A 15,884-nucleotide genomic window follows, 5' to 3' on the forward strand; every position below is an offset into this window, starting at 1 on the left:
GAGTACATGACTGAGTACAGAAATGTAAAGGAATTCACAGAGGGATCCAAGATAATGTGAGCAAGAATCAGCAGGATGACGGTAAAATGTTTACTGGAGGCTTGAGCTGGGATGCAAGCAAGAAAGATCTGACTATTTGTCTCGATTTGGAGAGGTTGTAGACTGCACAATTAAAACAGATCCAGTCACTGGATGGTCAAGGGGATTTGGATTTGTGCTTTTCAAAGATGCTGATAGTGTTGATAACGGTTTTGGAAGTGAAAGAACACGAACTGGATGACAAACTAATAGACCCCAAAAGAGCCAAAGCTTTAAAAGGGAAGGAACCCTCCCTAAAAAAAAACAAACAAAAAAAAAAACACTTTTTGGGGGTGGATTGAGTCCAGATACTTCTGAAGAACAAATGAAAAAATATTTTGGTGCATTTGAAGAGATTGAAAATATTGACTTTCCCATGGATACAAAAACAAATGAAAGACAAGGATTATGTTTTATCACATATACAGATGAAGAGCCAGTAAAGAAATTGTTAAAAAGCAGGTATCATCAAATTTGTTCTGGGAAGTCTGAACTCAAAATTGCATAGCCCAAAAAGGTATATGGGCAGCAACAGCAACAGAAAGGAGGAAGAGGTGCTGCAGCTGGTGGGAGAGGTGGTACTAGGGGTCGTGGATGAGGGCAGTGCCAAAACTGGAACCAAGGATTTAATAACTATGATGATCAAGGATATGGAAATTACAATAGTGCCTATGGTGGTGATCAAAACTATAGTGGCTATGGCCATAGTATGGGAACTATGGATATGGACAGGGATACGCAGACTACAGTGGCCAACAGAGTACATATGGCATCTTGAGGGGGTGACAATCACCAAACCAATGACCAGTCATACTAAGGAGGACATTGGAGAAACAGATGGAGATGCTAAAGTAACCCATCTTGGCAGGATGACACTGAAGATAGATCTTCTGTTGATCTAAGATGATTTTTTGTAAGACTTTTTAAGTGTGCAAGACATAATTGTGTCCAACTGTATATGTCCGCCACTTAGTTTTCTTTGTTTTTACTTTGTCCTTGGCTATCTGTGTTTTGACTTGATGTGGATTTGTGTTTATACACATTTTATTTGTATGATTTCATGTTAAACCTCAAGTAAATGCTTCCTTATGTGACAAAACAAAACAGAAACTTACTGGCAAAGATCAAAGACCACAGCCTTTGGTATGTGTTGCCCCTTAATATAAACAATACAAAAATCCTCACCACTGGATCAATAAATCACATCATGATAAATGGAGAAAAGATCGAAGTTGTCAAAGACTTCATTTTGCTTGGATCCACTGTCAGCACTAATGGAAGCAGCAGTCAAGAAATCAGACATATTGCATTTAGGCAAATTTGTTGCACAAGCTCTATTTAAAATGTTCAAGAGCAAAGATGTCAGTTTGAAGACTAAAGTGTGCCTGACCCAAGCCATGGTACTTTCAATAACTTTATGCATGTGGAAGTTGGACAATGAATAAGTACACAATAGGAGAATTAATCCATTTGAGTTATTGTGTTGGATAAAAATATTACTAATACCATGGACTGCTAGAAGAACAAACCAATTTGTATTGGGAAAAATACAGTCAGAATGCTCCTTGGAAGGCAAAATGGCCAAACTTCATCTCTCATACTTCAAACAAATTGTCAGGAGGGACCAGTACCTGAAGAAAGATATCATGCTAGGTAAAGTTTAAGGTCAGTGAAAAAGAGAAAGACCCCCAATGAGACTGATTGGTACTGTGGCAGCAGCAATGAGTTTAACCTGACCAACTATGTGAGGATGGCACAAGACCAGGATGTGTTTCTTTCTGTTGTGCATAAGGTGGCGATGAGTCGAGTCAGAATCAACTTGAGGGTACCTAACAACAACAACAACAACATATTTTAATTTCAAAAAGTACTCTAAAAGTTAAATAAATAATTAGCCAAAGAAAAAAATCACAAAGTTATACAGAAGTTCCCAGGTAAGCCAGATACAGAAAAAAATATGAACAGCTAGATTTTATCTCCCAGCCTCCTGTGCCAGCCCTACGGCATCAGTGTTGAAATACCACCATCCGATATAAGGACTATCAATGATAATGACTAACAAACATTTTACTTGTATTATCAAAAATAACTCCTGTGCACTACAGTGGCATAAATTACCTATTAGAAAAAGTGTTTAGAAATCTTGGTCACTGGTTCAAATCCACCAGCTGCTTCAAGGGAGAAAGATGTATGCTTCTATACAGATTGTTGTTGTTAAGTGTTCTTGAATCAATTCTAACTCATAACGACCTTGTCCTGGTGTGGCACTGCATGTTAATGCTCTGGATTGCAAAGTTGCTTTGAACTGCAAGGTCAATGGTTTAAGTTCACCAGCCATTCCTCGGAAACCCTACAAAGGGTCACTATGAGTTGGAACCTACTCAACAGCACTTAACAACAACAAATAGAGTTTCCAAGGAGCAGTTGGTAAGCTTGAAATGCCAATTTTGCATTTAAACAGTGCAGTACTTATCTTACAGCACCACACCAGGAGTCCTCCATACAGATCGGTGGCGGTGGTTATGTGCCCTGGTGTCGGTTTCAACTTATAGTGACTGTGTATAGTGTTGCCAAGGTTGTAATTCTTTACGGGAGCAAAAAGTCTCATATTTGTCCCACTGAGCAGCTGGTATATTCAAACTGTTGTCTTTACAGTTAGCAGCACAAATTATAACTAGCGTAGTGATTACAAATCGGGCTACTAACCTCAGGGTCAGCAGTTCAAAACTACCAGCTGTTCCGTGGGTGAAAGATAGGCTTTCTGCTCCTGTAAAGATTTACAGTCTCATAAGTCCATGGCCCATAACAACAACAACAAATTCTACCAGAGCTTTTTTACATACAGATTGTTGATTTTGTTATTGTTAAGTGCAGTTAAGGCAATTCCAATTCATGGCAACCCTGTATAGGGTTTACGAGGAGTGACTAGTGGGTTTGAACTGCCAACCTTGTGATTAGCAGTCCACTTCTTATCCTACAGCACCACACCAAGGCTCCTCCATTCAGATTATAGAGTTGGGACAAGGATTTTGTTTTCTTGGCTTCTAAAATACCAGAGTGACATCTGGTGGACACATAGTCTTAACAAGCTGGTGAGATACGATACATTTCTACTTGATTCCCAGTTTTCAGAAACTTGTGAAAGGAAGACACTTCAAAAGGACATTGTGCCTCAACTGAACAGAAAATACAATGCTTTACTGGACACATAACCAGTTTAGGATAGATGTTTGCATTTCATTAACAGAATCTAAAGATAACACAAATAATAAAGATTTCCATAAAAAGGCATAGCTATAAACAAAAATAATATCTGCTCTTTATCTTATTAATTGTTAAAAGAAGGTATAATCATGGCAATATATAGATAAAAAATTAGCAAAGTCCAAAGATTTCATTAAACTCATGAATTAATGAAGAAACCAGTACATTTTAAAAACTGTTCAAAGACAAATTCAAAGAGCCATACATATTCTCATATAAACAGATCATGCTGAAATGAAATGGGTCAATAATTAATTAAACTCCATCAGACACAATTGATTTACATTTCTTTGGATGATAATTTGCATTATTATCAGGGGTTTTTTTATAAGGTTTTGGGTGGTAAAATAGATCAAAATAGATTTTTAAAAAAAGCAGAGAAAAAAGGGTACACAGTACAAGAATTACAGTAACTGCCTTTTATGTTCATTTCTAGCAGTTTCATATTAATACAGGAGTGTTTATTAAATACTTTCCACAGTGCCAGTTTGACCATTTGAACCCATTCAGACGAGCCTAAGGAAAAAAGGCCCGGCAATTTACTTTAGACAGATCACAGCCACTGAAAAGATACAGAGGATAATTCTACTCTCAAACACATGGCGTCACCATGAGTTATAATTGGTTCAGCAGAACCCGCTTGGTTATAAAGTGACAGACTAACTGCGAGGAAAACAAAAGAAAGTTATACAGATGTAAGCAACTTAGCATACATTTGATCAAACAAGATGAAAGCTAAGGCAAAACGTTTATCATTTCAATACCCACAGCAATTACCTATAGGGTTTTCAATATTTTGGAGTTCTGGTGTGGTGATGTGGGTTAATGCACCAGATTGCAAAGCCCTTTGAACCAACTGCTCCTTGGAAACCCTATACAGGGTTGCTATGGTTTGGAACTGACTCAACAGCACTTAACAACAATAATCTTTTTTTTTTTTTTTTTAATGTTTTATTGTGAATTATGTGATAGTTTACATAGGAGAACATTAGCTTTACATTCATCCTATCCTATATCGTTTCATTGCCATGGTTGCAATCCCCTCCATGCATCATCAGCCAACCAAAGGATATACCCTGCAAGTTATTCCCGGTCTTCAGCACACAGCCCCTCTCCCTGTCTGGGTCTAGAGTTCCCAGCTGCTCCATCTCTCCACATCATAGTCTCTGCTTCCATCTCTGGCATCATTGTTTCTCTGGGTAGGGTCCCACACTCTGCTCTTCTCCCTTGATGGTCCCAGAGACCTCTGCTCCTGGACTGCAGACAACCACTCCCCTCCTTTTGCTACAAAACGTCTACCTTTACATTTCCAACCCTGACAGTCAGTCCTGATAGCAATTACTCATTATTGTACGACAAGAGACCTATTTGCATCTCCTTTCATCAGCCCGGCCCAGGCAGATTGGATACTACTCAGTGGAGATTCTATCTACCCTCCTCCATGTCCTGTGGATCTAGGTTCCCTCTAGAAAGCTTATAAGCCAGTCACTTCTTGCTTTTGTAGGCCCCCATTTTGTATAGCCAATGTCCAAGAACAATAACAGTCTTTATGGAAGCGAATTTCTATCATTTTGTGGCAAAGCAGCTGTGGTTTAAAACTATCTACCAAGGGTCCTGGTGTGGTGCTATAGGATAAGCACTGGACTGCAATGTCAGCAGTTCAAACTCACCAGATGCTCCTTAGAAACCCTACACAGAGTCCACTCACCATCAGAAACAATGACACTAACAACAACACTAAGTGCTTAACTATTGTACTCCAAGGCTTACTATAATATCAATCGCATCTTAGTAATTCCTTCCTCCTCTCTTTCTTTCTTTCTTACTTCCTTCTATAGATATTTATGGAGTACCTACTACTGGTATATGTGCTAAACACTTACTAGGCACTTGGTATCCATATGAAGAGAATCAACATTCCTTCTTTTCTAGTGCTTTCCTTGTACTGGAGAACAGCTACAATTAACATGCAACTAAAATATCTAAGTCAGTATTCCTTTTAACATCTTAACATGACAATTCAATATTTTCAGAATCTATGTTCTTTCCATTAATCATGACACTCTCCACCTGTACAATTAAAGCCATATAATATGTAGATTCTGGTGTCAGGTTAATTGTGTTCAAAACTGAGCTACTATCTTTTAGTGACCAGAAGAACTTTAATCAAGTTGCTTAGCCATATTGTGCCCCTGCTTTCTTACTTCTGAAATGGGAATAGCTGTCCTTGCCTCACAAAGTTGTGGTGATAATTCATATTTTATGTATTATACAGCAAAAGGGCTCAACACATAAAGAGTGCACAATAAATGAATAAATGCTAGCTAGATATTGTGGAGTCCTGGTGTGGCACTGTAGGATAAGTACTGGACTGCTTATCTCAAGGCCAGTGGTTCAAACCCAACAGCTGCTCCTTGGAAACCCTGTACAAGGTCGCTATGGGTTGGTAGCTAAGACTCGATGGCACTTAACAGCAACAACATTGGTATTAGCAGTATCAGTAATAATAATATTAGCACTGCTATTCATAGTGTCATAATCTTAAGCATCACCTCTTGGAAATGCTTGATTCCTGAAAAGCTCCTCTCTTAATTCAATCTGAGGGTCCAGAAGTACAGATAACTCATTTATTCAACAACGCTCTATTAAGTACCTACCACACGACCAGACAAGGTGCCAAGCCCTTATGAATATAAAGATAAGAAAGGCATTGAAATGCACATGAAACAAAATCCACAGCCAAACAAGAAAACTGCCCACAGTTAGTGCTGTGGGCTAATGCATCAGACTGAAAAGTCACTTGAACTGCAAGATTGGTGGTTCAACCTCACCAGCTGCTCCTTGGAAACCCTATACAGGGTGGCTATGGGTTGGAATCAACTTGACAGCACTTAACAACAACAGTTAAGTGTAACTAGTGCATAAGGAGTGTGGTGGCTCTGTAGGATAAGGACTGGAGTGCTAACCACAAGGTCAGTGATTCAAACCCACCAGCTGCTCTGTGGTGAAAAATGAGGCTTTCTAATCCCACAAAGATTTATAGTCTCATAAACCCTATACAGGGTCACTCTGAGTTGGAACCAACTCCATGACAATTAACAACAACAGAGCATAGGGACAAGGTAAGAATGCTGAATGAAAGGCTTGCCAAGGACAGCTAAGTAAGATCATGAAAAATTCTTCCAAATGATACATGAGAAATTGTACTTTTTTCCCAAGTACAATGGATGGGGAGCCACTGAGATTTGCAACTGAAGTTTGACATAATTTGATTTGTGCCACAGAATGTCAGTCTGGCATCCCTGTGGAACTTGGAAGATGACAAAGAAGGGTTGACTCCAGGTTTAGAGGCTGGCACAGTGCTCCAGGAGAACAGTGATGAAGAGCTAAAGATAAAAAGACAAAACAAAAACAAACAAACTTTGAATGAATTTTTTACACTAGTGTCTTTTTCAGTTCTTTTAACCACATCTATCTTGGCATTGTGGATTAATGTGCCAGACTGCAAAGCCAGTTGAACTGCAAGGTTGGCAGTTCAAGCTCATCAGTCGCCCCAAGGAAACCCTATATAGGGTTGCTATGGGTCATAACTGATTGGACGGCACTTAACAACAACAACAAATCTGGTGTTGCTTCCCCCTCTAGTGGAGACAAACAAGAAATACACATGTGAGTGACTTGTTTTCTGATCATTCTGCAGTATAGAGTTAGCATTTCTCTGCTGGAAGTTAGCACTGAGTCCTGGTGTGGCACTGTGGGTTAATGCTCTGGGTTGCAAAGTTGGTTTGAACTTCAAGGTTGGCAGACCAAGCTCACCAGCTACTCGATGGCACTTAACAGCAAGAACAACTTCACAGATGAATAATTGAGGCTGAGAGATAAAAGACATGATTTACCAAAGACAATTATTTACCAAATTCATACAAAAAATTAGTAGTGGATCCAAGATATTTGATTCAGGTTTCTATTTGATCACTTCACATAAACCGTATTGTTAAATGCCATCGAGTTGGATTCTACTCCTAATGACCTTATGCACAACAGAATGAAACACTGCCCAGTCCTCCACCACCCTTATACTTTAATGGTAGAGCAGTGTGGATAGACCGAGCTGCCTTTAGATTTGTTTTAATATTTGGCCAAAATATTTAAGAATAAAAGTCATGCAAAAGTACTGAAAAGCAACCCAAAGCAGGTGAAAACTGGAAGTGAGTCTACTTTGAAAGTCAGGAATTATACTAGATGAAGTTGGTGAATGTGTACCTCACCTGAAGACATCTCCATGCTGCCCAGGTCAGAGCATCAGAAAAACAAAGCTTTAGAGCTTCAAAGTGGTTAATTGCCAGAAGCCAATTCCAAGGTGATGTTCTTGGTGCATAGGTTTTATGAGGCTGTGAGCTTTTAGAAACAGATCACCAGACGTGTCTTCTGTGACCCTCTTAGTAGGCTTGATCTGACAATCTTCAGGCAAGTACTTAACTATTTGTATAACCAGGATACTCCATCTTTGAAGTATGGTGGTGGTGGTGGTGGTGGTTGTGTCTCGTGGAGTCAGTTCCGACTCATAGTCTTTACGGGAGTAAAGTAAACCCTGTACAGGGTTTCTGAGGCTGTAAATCTTTACGGGAGCAGAATGCCTCATCTTTCTCCTGCGGAACAGCTGGTAGTTTTGAACTGCTGACCTTGCGGTTCACAGCCTAATTTCGTAACCACTATACTACCAGAGCTCCTTATCTTTGAAGTATAAGCGACTGGAATTAAAGTTATGGAGAGAAATAGATAGCTCAGGATAGAACTTTTAAGAGAAGGAAAAAAAAAAAAAAACAAGGGCTGAGTTCCAAAATCTGCAACCAGTGTTGGCCTGGCAATTAAATCACTATACATAGAGAATTATTGGCTGACAATTAAATCACTATACATAGAGAAAACCCCAGAAAAACTAATAAAAAGGCAGAATTTGGAAACTAAATACCTGAGTTAAATGTCAGTTGTGGAATGTAAGAGATATCAAGTATGGAATCTGAGATCACTGAAGTCTTGAGTACCGATGTATTGCTTTAGAATATGCACTAGGCTTCTAACTGCAAGGTTGGTGGTTCAAACCCATCAACTGTTCATAAGAAACCCTACTCTTGTTAGGTGTCATAGTCGGTTCCAATTCATACTTATCTTATCCATCACAGAATGAAACACTGCCTCATCCTGCACCATTCTCACAATTTTTGTTTCATCTGAGACCATTGCTGCTGCCACTATGTCAATCCATCTCATTGGGGGTCTTCCTTTTTTCTGCTAACCACTTTATCAAGCATGATGTCCTACTCAAGGGACTGGTCCCCTGTGATAACATGTCCAAAGTATCAGAGATAGTCTTGTCATCCTGGTTTCTAAGGAGCATTCTGGCTATACTTCTTCCAGCACAGATTTGTTTGTTCTTCTGGCAGTCAATCATACTTTTCATTTTCTTCTCCAACAGTCAAATGCATCAATTCTTCTATGGTCTGCCTTATTCATTGTCCAACTTTCAATAGCATATGATGTTATTGAAAAATAACAAGAATTGGGTCAGGCGCATCTTAGTCCTCAAACTGAAATCTTTGCCCTTGGATACCTTACAGAAGTCTTGAGCAACAGATTTGCCTAATGCAATACATTGTTTGATTTATTGACTGCTGCTTCAATGAGTGTTGATAGTGGATCCAAGGAAAATGTAGTCTTTGACAACTTCAATCTTTTCTCCATTTATCTTGTTGTTATTTATTGGTCCCGTTGTGAGGATTTTTGTTTTCTTTGCATTGAAGTACAACCCATACTGAATTCTGTGGACTTTGATCTTGATCAGTAAGTATTGTAAGTTTTCTTCACCTTCAGCAAGCTAGGCTTTATCATCTGCGTATTACAGGTTTATAATGAGTCTTCCTCCAATCCAACATCACATTCTTCTTCATACCATCCAGCTTCTTGATTTATTTGCTCAGCATACAGACTGAATAAGGAAAGTGAAAGAATACAATCCTGGTTCACACCTTTCCTGAACTTAATCATTTAGTGTCCCCATGTTCTGTTCAAATGACTGCCTCATGGTCTATGCACTAGTTCCTCATGAGCACAATTAGGTGTTCTTGAACATACATTTTCTGCAAAGTTGTTTATAGCTTCTCATGATCCACATAGTCAAAAGCCTTTGCACAGTAAATAAAACACAGGTAAACATCTTTCTGGTACTCTCGGCTTTCAGCCAAGATTCATTTGACATCAGCAATGATATCCCTCGTTCTACATCCTCATCTGAATCTTACTTGAATCTTTGGCAGTTCAGTGTCAATGTATGGTTGTAGCTGTTTTTGAATTATCTTTAGCAAAATTTTACTTACATGTAATATTATTCATATTGTCCAATGATTTCTGCATGCCGTTGGGTCATCTCTCTTTGGAATGGGCACAGATATGGAACTCTTCTAATTCATTGGCTAGTTAGCTGTCTTCCAAATTTCATGGCATAGATAAGTGAGTGTCTCCAGTGCTGCATCAGTTGATTGAAAATTCTCAATTTGTATTCCATCAATTCCTGGAACCTTGTTCTTTGTCGACATTCTTCAGTGTGTCTTATACTTTTTCCTTCAGCATTATTGCCTCTCTACATCATTCCATATTTTGCCCATAGAATCCTTCAATATCTCAAGGTGAGGTTTGAGTTTTCTCTTCAGTTACTTCAGTTTGAGAAATGCTGAGCATGCTCTTCCCTTTTGGCTTTCTAACTCCAGGTCTTTTGCACATTTTTTTATAATACTTTATTTTGTCTTCTTGAACTGCCCTTTGAAATTTTCTATTCAGCTCTTTTACGTCCTCATTTCTTCCATTTGCTTGAGCATTTCCATGCTGGAGATCAATTTTCAGAGTCTCTTTTGACATCAATGTTGGTATTTTCCTTCTTTCTTTTCTTCTTAATGTCCTTCTGCTTTCTTCTTATGTGATATTCTTGATGTAATCCCAAAACTCTTCCTGTCTTTGGTCATTAGTGTCTAATACAGCAAATCTGTTCTTGAGATGCTCTCTAAATTCAGGTAGGATATGTTCAAGATCATGTTTTAGCTCTAATGGATTTTTAAAAATTTTCTTTAGCTTAAACCTGAACTTGCATACACCCCTGACCTTATTTTGTCTCTTACCATAGATGTAGTCAATCTGATGTCTGTATAAACCATCTAGTGAAGTCCATGTGTATATTTATTTTCTATGTTGTTTTTAAAAGCTTTTATAATTAATAAGCTATTGGTCTTGCAAAATGATATCATGAATTATCTGTAATATGCTTGCAATTTTTCAATAAATTTATAACCATATCAAAATGAAATTTTAAATAAACATGGGGCAGATACTTATATAGATAGAATAAAATGTTAAATCAAAATGTAAGTGCTATAAAATACTTTTAAAAAATAAACAATTAAATAAAAGCTATATTTGTCTTCCCACAATTACCTAATGCATTTGATAAAAAAATATAAAATAATAATAATAGGAATCCAACCTTTCTTCTCCCAACAAAAAGAAAAATACAACCTCATTCATTATTGTTGTTGCTGTTAAGCGCTTTTGAGTCAGTTCTGAGCCATACAACAAGCTTTCCTAGGAAAGACTGGTGTGTTTGAACCACCCACCTTGCAGTTAGTAATCTAGTGCTTATCCAACAGCACCACACCAGGACTCCCATTCCGTATTAGATATTTACAGATGAACTAAACTATGCTATTTTTTCACCTATCAGAATAACAAATATAAAAATGCCTGCTAACATTGTTGTTGTTGTTAAGTGCCATCGAGTCGGTTCCGACCCATAGCAACCCTGTATAGGGTTTCCAAGGAGCAGTTGGTGAGCTTGAACTGCCGACCTTGCAGTTCAAACGACTTTGCAGTCTGGCGCATTAACGCACAGCGCCACACCAGAACACAGTAGTGTCAATTTTTCCAGGGTATGGGAAAAGAATTGCTCTCATATACTGGGTGTTAAAGATTCATATGCACATACTTTGATCCCTAAATGTCAATATCTAAAATTTATTCTCACACAAGTGAGAAGGATTAAATATAAGAATGTTCATGGCAACATTATTTGAAATAGTAAAAAATAAAATAAATAAGATACATTACAATATAGCAAGACAAGCTACACGTCTAATATACCATCATAGAAATTAATACTGTGGGCCATTAAAAAGTAAAGTTACATATAAGATGTATATATAGGTTTAAGGAATACTATTCTTAGGGAAGAAGGTCTTTGCTATAACCATCTAGATAACTGACTGAGGAAAACAAACAAACAGTTGTAGAACCATCTTTATCATATAATCAATTATTGCTAAATCCAAACCAAATCCAAAAAACCCATGACAGAATCAACTACAGTGTAGTGAAAGCTGAAGGGAAGAGAAGGTTCAACCTTAAGTTTATAATCTTTTATTATTTAATCATTTAAGGGACCATGTGTTATTTGTAAGGAGCCCTGGTGGCACTGTGGGCTAAGCACTGGGCTGCCAACCACAAAGTCTGAGTTTCAAATCCACCAGCTGTTCTGAGGGACAAAAAAAGAGACTGCCTGCTTCCATATAGATTTATAGTCTCAGGAACCCGACAGAGGGTCCGTTCACTCTGAGTCAGGATCAACTGACTGTGGGTTTAATTTTGTTTTTTTTTTTGGTGTTATTTGTATTATATATTTTAGTGTAAAATTTGTTAAATGGCTTCTAATAGTTCAAAATAAATTTCAGGCTTACAAGGTTTACAGTTCTCCTAGATCTGCCTGGATTCTCCCATGAGAAAAGCCCGAAGCAACAAGACGCCAGACCTACTTGTTCCTTGTGCATTATGTTTCTCACTCACTTTCTATCTTTCCTTAAACTTCATCCCCTGGCTAGAATTGTACACTATCTTTTCCAGTCGAATTCTCCGCCCAATTGAATCTTATATCATCTTCCCAGACCCCAACCTCAGTCTTTTAGTTCCATTGAGTTGTCCCTCCTACTCCTGGTGTGGTACTGAAAGATAAGCACTGGACTTGTAACCACAAGATTACTGTTCAACCCCATAAGCTGCTCCTTGGAAACCCTATACACAGTTGCTATGAATCAGAATCAATTTGACGGCACTTTAACAACAACAGCAAGTTGTCCCTAAGCATGTTTCCATACTGTAGCTACCAGCTCCTATGGGATGCATCCCATTTGTGGGGGCTCAGACTCATGGGCATCCTCATGTGTGTCACAGTAGAACTCTGTTCTGGCAGTAGGACACCAGATTGTGATTTTATGCTTCTGTGGATTCAAACCTCTAACCTTTGTTAGCAGCCAAGCATGTTAACCTTTGTTAACCCAACTGTATTATGAAATTTTGCTTAAGTATCTTTCCTTGCCCCCTTCTTCTACCAGACTGAACTCATAGAGATCAGAACGATGTCTAAGGCTATTTTTAAAATATTAAAAATATTTAGCATAGTTCCTTGTACATAATACAAACTCAACAAAAGTTCATTTACGTTTAAAAAATGAATACACAAATGCACTGAGGAAGGAAGGACTCTAAGATACACAGTAATAACTTATACAAGATAATTTAAGAAATCAGTATGATAAAACTTTTGCTTTCAGCCTTTCATTTTATTATCCAGGATCTGGCAAAAGTGGTTATACTATAAATTGATATAAAAAGTGATAACTGGATATTGATATAAAACTTCTCATTTTATTTCCATGATTATATTCTTAATATTTTTAATTAGAAACAGATATAACAAGACAATATGAATGAAAATAAAAACAAAAATATTTTAAAACCTATAATTTTCTCTGAAATTAATCACAAAATTTAAGTTACTGAGCCTCCTCCATCATAGTTGCTTTTTGAAAGATTTTAAGAATCTAAAACAAAAACATTATTATTGTGTGCTATTGAATCAATTCTGTTCATAGCGATCCTATGGTGGTGGTGCTTATATGCCTTGGAGTCAGTTCTGACTCATAGAGGCTCTGTATAGGGTTTCCAAGGCTGTAATCCTTTACAAGAACAGAAAACCTTATCTTTGTCCCGTGGAACAGCTGGTAGTTTCAAACTGCTGACCTTCAGATTAGCAGCCCAGTTTGTATCCACCACATAGTGACCCTATGTTGTTGTTGTTAGGTGCCATCGAGTTGGTACTGACTCACAGCAACCCTATGCACAACAGAATGAAACACTGCTTGGTTCAAGGCCAACCTCATAATTATTGCCACGCTTGAGTCCATTGATACTGCCACTTTACCAATCCATCTCGCTGGGGGTCTTCCTCTTTTTCTCTAACCCTCCACATTACCAAACATGATATCCTTCTCCAGTGACTGGTCCCTTCTGACAATATGTCTGAAGTATGAGAGATGAAGTTTGGCCATCCTGGCCTCCAAGGAGCACTCTGGCTGCACTTCTTCCAAAATGGATCTATTGTTCTTTTGGTAGCCCATGGCACTTTCAATACTCTCCTCCAACACCATAACTCAAAAGCATCAATTATTTTACGGTCTTCCTTATTCACTGTCCAGTTTTCACATGCAGATCAGGTTATTGAAAGTACCATGGCTTGGGTCAGGCGCACCTTAGTCCTCAAGCTGACATCTTTGTTCTTCAACACTTTAAAAAGGTCTTGTGTAGCAGATTTGCCTATGCAATACGTCAATAGAATATATCCTATCTGAAGTTAAAGATCATCTGAGGAACAAATTTGATATATTAAACACTAAAGCGACCCCATAGGACTACGTAAAATTGCACCATAAGGTTTCCGAGGCTGTAATCTTTACAGAGGAGTCTTGGTGTGGTGATGTAGGATAAGCACTGGACTGCTAACTGAAAATCAACAGTTCAAATCCATCTATCACTCCTCAGAAACCCTATACAGGGTGGCACACAACACAACTTGAAGGCACACAACAACAACAACAATCTTTACAGAAGCAGATTGCCACACCTTTCCCATAAGGAGCAGCTGGTGAGTTTGAACTTCTGACCATTTGGTTAGCAGTTGAGCACTTAACCACTGCACTACCGAGGCTTCTAGAAGAAATAGTAAAAATGTTCATTAGTTTTAAAAGTACTTCATGGAGTACTTCAAAATTGATATGAAAGTTGTGGTTGTTCCAAAATATAGAGCCTACCACTCAGAAGTACCCAACAAGTAATTAATCCTAGAGCACAGGAATTTTTTGAGAAAAGAATTGATTGGTTTATTCACTAATAGAGGTCTTTTCCCCAAATCATCCCAAATGCAACTTTTATCTGCAGTCCATACATACCTACCCACACTACATTCTACGATCTTTTGCAGATGATAGAGATGGCACATTTCTAACACAAAATACGGACTATGATGGTTGTAAAGTGATTTTAGAAATGTATCTTCCTTCTTACAAAGTATCCTTCAAACAAAAATATTTGTAATATTTCATAGCATTTTTAGCTTTGGAAGGCACTAGCTTTAAAACCCCATGTGTAGACCACTATTATCACCAAAACCAGATACCTGAATGCCAATAATTCAAGGAAAGTGTGGTGAAGTCTTGAAAATCATCTCTTTGAAAAGTTTCCCAAGTGATTCTAATGCACAGTGTTGGGTAGCATTTAATCACAGTTCAATTTTATTTTTAATGAATAGATATATTCTATATTATTTCTAGGTTTATTAAAAAATGTGGGTTGCTTTCATAATTACACATCATGATACATAATTCAAGGGACCTTCAAAAAGCTCATGGAAATATTTCATTATCTTTTCATGAAATTTTTTAACCCACTATATTAGCATGTATAATACATTATGCATAATAACATAATGGTTTGCAATACCACATATTATATGTAATCTATCAAATAGCAGATTAATATCGTTAAATGTCATCAAGTTAGTTCTGACATATAGCAACCTGTATAGGGCTTCCAAGGAGCGGCTGGTGAGTTTGAACCATTGACTTTGCCAATCAAACTGGCATTAAAGACCAGTACTTCTCCTACGGCACTGTACCAGGACTCCAAGATAGCATGTTGTTGTTGCTGTTGTTAAGTTCCGTGGAGTCAGTTCCGACTCAGAGTGACGCTGCACGGGGTTTCCGAGGCTGTAAATCTTTACGGGAGCAGAAAGCCTCATCTTTCTCCCCCGGAATGGTTGGTGGTTTAGAACTGCTGACCTTGAGGTTGGCAGCCAGATTTGTAACTACGCTACCAGAGCTCCTTTCCAAAGTAACACATATAATCATAAATAATGTATGATGAGGGAGTCCTGCTGACTTAATGGGTTACACGGTGAGAATCCACCAGTCACTCTGTGAGAGAAAGATGAGACTATCTATTCCCTTAAAGATTTACAGTCTCATGGCTATGATACACTGTTGAACATAACTAAAAATATACAAACAGTAGAAGACAAAATAGATGACTGTGACCTCCTAAAAATTAGAAACTTATGTGCATCAAAAGATTTCACCAAAAGTGTGAAAGGAGAGCTCACAGACTGGGGAAAA

The 15,884-nt window shown here is 38.0% G+C and overlaps 1 pseudogene; it reads left to right on the forward strand.

Annotated features, from left to right (window-relative positions):
- Positions 1-6: 6 nt before the first annotated feature.
- On the forward strand, positions 7-895 carry LOC102812949 (annotated as a pseudogene).
- The last annotated feature ends 14,989 nt before the right edge of the window (positions 896-15,884 follow it).

This window comes from Chrysochloris asiatica, unplaced genomic scaffold (assembly GCF_000296735.1).
Source record: "Chrysochloris asiatica unplaced genomic scaffold, ChrAsi1.0 scaffold00004, whole genome shotgun sequence".
Lineage (NCBI taxonomy): Eukaryota > Metazoa > Chordata > Mammalia > Afrosoricida > Chrysochloridae > Chrysochloris > Chrysochloris asiatica.